A 3,931-nucleotide genomic window follows, 5' to 3' on the forward strand; every position below is an offset into this window, starting at 1 on the left:
ATTGGGGCGCATCAATAGGCGCTAGCTAGCGCAGTATCAGGAAAACCCTACTTTTAGGGTTCAGTTTAATATGCTATTTAATTAAGTACACTTTTGCCGTCTAGAAACGTAGCTTAGACAAGGACGTGGCGTCCCCAAAACACTACAACAAACTTTAGTTATTTCAACCCTCTTCTATCCAGGGTTTACTAAAATCTGTCAATATAATTTATAAATACAAATACAGTAGGCTATATTACTTCACTTTATTTCAAAAGTTATTTAATCCCTCAAAATAAGTTAAAATACCCTTGAAATAAATGTGAAAAAAAAAAAAAAAAAAAACACGTCAGTTTTTTCAGCCCACACCCCTTGATAAAAAATTTCAATTTTTTCAGCCATTGAAAAAAGCCCACAACAAAATTTTCATCCCTGGAAAAAGCCCAACAAAATTTAAAAATATAGCCCAAACGTAACCAACAAACACAGAGCCATTTTCACTCTTTCGCTGAAGCCTGAAACTGAGAGAGCATAGAAATCTCACAGAGCGCATGGAAATCTCATAGAGCTCGTCGATCATCGATTAGGTACGTAATCGCACAGCTCCGATTAGGTACGATCTCGGTTTTGTGACTCTTCCTCTCTCTTGGCGTTGTGTTTCTCAGCTCCGGTTAGGTACGAATCACAAACCCTAATTTCGTCTTTCATTTTTTTTTTTTTTTTTTGGTTTACCCACACTTTTTCATCGATTTCCCCATGATTTTCGTTTCACATTTCTCAGAAAATTGAGCTCATCATCGATTTCCCTATTTCTATTTCTAATTGATCATTCGCTTTAGAATCTCACTGTAACGTAATCGTTTTCCTCAGGTTGTAGCACAGAAGGAAGCTGAAATCACTGAGAAGGATTCGCTTCTTCTGGTAATCATCATCAAAATTCCGATTTTCTGTCTTTCAACTTCAATTATGGACAATCGCATTTGAATTTCTTTAGCAGAAATTTACATCTGAGCAAATTTTCCTTGTTTATGTGATCAGATTCAATTTTCTTTTAGAAAATCCATAGAATTATTTTTTGTTACTTCATACTCTGTTTCGAGTACTCCATGTAAAATTTGGTTAAAACAAATGGAAATTATTTCTCATTTAATTTTTTGCTAGATCTTAGAGATTTAAGATCGAGAAATTTATTGGTTGTGTTATGCTAATTGAAATTTGAAACAAACGAGGAATCTACTCCAAATTGCTATATTCAATATTAGTTACATCAGAGGCCTGTATATCAGAGAAATTTAGTAAGCTTCTTGTATTTTTCAGTTGTCATGTGTATGTGTGTGCAGTTTTTGTGTTTAATGTGTGGTGTGTGTGATTGTTGTAGTCGGTTGACTGAGGGTGAGGTTGGTTGGGTGTTGCCATGGGATTATGGGAATGTTAGGTTCATGGGTCTCAACTTTGGGTTGTGGAAATTGAGAGGGAGATTACTGATAGTGGAGGTTAGTGGTAAGGGGATGAACCTAGGGGGGTTTATTTGTCTTGGTTGGGTACATCCACAGCATGAATTGGGTTTATTTGTCTTTCAAAGTGAATTATTGGTTTGGTTTTATAAAATTTTGAGTGTGATTTGACTGTAATGGAAATTTGATGGTGGGTTTAGTTCTTTTTAAATTAAATGCATACCTAGCGCGAACCCTGTTCTCTGAGCTGATGTTGCAATTAGAGTGATGCTGCCTTCTAAAGTGATGTGGAAAGATTGTATAAATACTGTTAACTGCTACACGAAATGCAACTCACTTATAATAATTTCTCGAACAAAATGGATTTTTTTTAAATCTTCATGGGGCATCCTAGTATCCTACCCTTCTTTCTTTTATTGTTTTTTAGTTTTGTTCACTCTTTTGGCAGTTGACTAAATTCTATTATTTCTTCTTTTGCAGCTTACTTGGACCTGCTACAACTTCTATCAGTTAACACCAACAAAATTGGCCGGGGAGAATTATTTCTTTCATTCTGGGCAGGTGAGTTATCCCTATTCTTGTCATATACAATGTTTTTGTCTATGTGTGTATGTCTTACACTACATCCATAAATACCTGTTTTAGGACATGACTGTGGGCTTCTACATAAGTAAATGAATGCACTTTGGATGTTTGTTGTTAGAATCCCCTTGATCTCCCATTATTTGATATTTACTTATACTATTATGAATGCCTTAGTGGTTGGACAAACAAATTGTTTACTCTATTGCTTCAATTGTTGAATGATGCGCTTTCTAAAGTTATTGTAGAATTGCCAGATTCATTATATGAGGCAAAGAAGATGATTCGGGATTTGGGTCTTGATTATGTGAAGATAGATGCTTGTAGAAATAATTGTATGTTGTATTGGAAGGAAAATTCCAACAAAAGTGAGTGTCAAGTTTGTGGCCTCTCAAGATGGAAACCAAGTGAAGGGAGTTATTCGTGAAGATGTCCCCACTTGTGAAATTCATAGCATATCATTTCAACAATTGTGAATGATATGCTTTAGGCATTGAAATCAAATAATATTTGCTGGTATTGTCAAATTTCGAGTACTTTAGGCTTTGACACTAATTGCTAATTTGGGCCTTGGTTTGGAAGTGTGTTTTTTGTCCATTGCTTTGGAAGGTGAATCTCAAGCAGAAGCCTATGCTGAACAAAAGTGATTATATGAATCACTATCTAGAGTTTTTACTTTTTATGGTAGCCTTATATTACATTTCCTTCTAAATCATCAAGGACTATGACTTTGTCATGCAGGGTGGTTAGGATAAGTTGGATGTGTGAAGTAAATCTGGAAGCGGTTCTTCTTGCATTGTGCTCAAAGCAATACAGCCAAGCATAAGTGCCTATGTCTTGTTTGCAGCTTAATTTGGTTGCAAACTAGAGTAAAAGACTCTGGATATTCTGATTATTTTTAAATTTCATCACCAATGAAACAAGTTCTAACACTTTTCTTTTGTTTTCTATGAATCAGGGGTTTTTGAGAAAACCAGCAACTACTACAGAACATCTGCACCTGAGTTGAAAGAGAAAAGAGCAAAGCCATTGGAAGAGTGGATGAACATAGAAAGCAGTTTTGGTGAGCTTGATGATATTAGTTTAGTCCAAGCTAAGCTGCCAAAAAAGCTGAAAAAGAGGAGGCAGATGCTGTCTGAGATATAATTGTGTTCCATTACATTTTGTAAGCTTTCCTTGTTTGCCTTTGCTAACAAGTTTATATTGGCAGATATGAGAAATACATTGACTACATGTTCCCAGAGGAAACTCAGACGACTAATCTTAGAATATTGGAAGCTGCACATAGGTGGAAGAAGCAAAAGATTTCTGATAAAGACTAGCATGGTAACGTGCTTTTGTAGAATTGAAGCTTTTGGTGTAAATACATAATTGCTTTTTTAATGTTAATTGGGTGAAAATGAAGTAGCCTTGACAGTTAGTAGGGCAATAAGTTTTGCTAGAGAACTTTGCATTTCTAAGGTAGAGTTCGAAGGAGATAGTCAGAGAGTTGTCACAGCTATCAACAACCAGGCGCCATCAAAAACCATGGTTTGGTCATGTTATTGAAGAGATTTGGATGTTGTAAGAGATTTTTCATAAATATAGCTTCAAACATGTAAAAAGAGAGGGCAACCAGCTTGCTCATTCCCTTGGCTAGAACATTGATGGGCATTTTTTTTCTTCTTCTTTCTTTTATGCTCTTATGAGAATGATTTCTACCGAATTTTGAATATGCTATGAAATAATTGTATGTTCATAGCACATCATTTCAACAATTGTGAATTTTTGTGTATGTGTGTGTATATATATATATATATATATATATATTTGTGCATGATTGTGGTTTTTTTTTTTTAATAAAATAAAATCTTATTTTGAGGGTCAAGAGACCCCTTAAACTAGCGACCCATATAGAAGATATCTAGATACCCTTT

The 3,931-nt window shown here is 35.0% G+C and overlaps 1 long non-coding RNA gene across 3 annotated transcripts; it reads left to right on the plus strand.

Annotated features, from left to right (window-relative positions):
• The first annotated feature begins 451 nt into the window (after positions 1 to 451).
• LOC115992715 lies at positions 452 to 3,649 on the plus strand. Of its 3 annotated transcripts, none has more exons than XR_004092627.1 (5): positions 452 to 654; positions 850 to 900; positions 1,914 to 1,994; positions 2,757 to 2,884; positions 2,974 to 3,649. It is a non-coding gene; the product is annotated as an uncharacterized LOC115992715 (long non-coding RNA). The 3 variants fall into 3 exon arrangements; XR_004092629.1 differs by having other exon boundaries at positions 2,757 to 2,871; XR_004092628.1 differs by lacking the exon at positions 2,757 to 2,884 and having other exon boundaries at positions 453 to 654.
• Positions 3,650 to 3,931: the final 282 nt, after the last annotated feature.

The sequence above is a fragment of the Quercus lobata genome, chromosome 5 (assembly GCF_001633185.2).
Source record: "Quercus lobata isolate SW786 chromosome 5, ValleyOak3.0 Primary Assembly, whole genome shotgun sequence".
In the NCBI taxonomy this organism is placed as follows: Eukaryota; Viridiplantae; Streptophyta; class Magnoliopsida; order Fagales; family Fagaceae; genus Quercus; species Quercus lobata.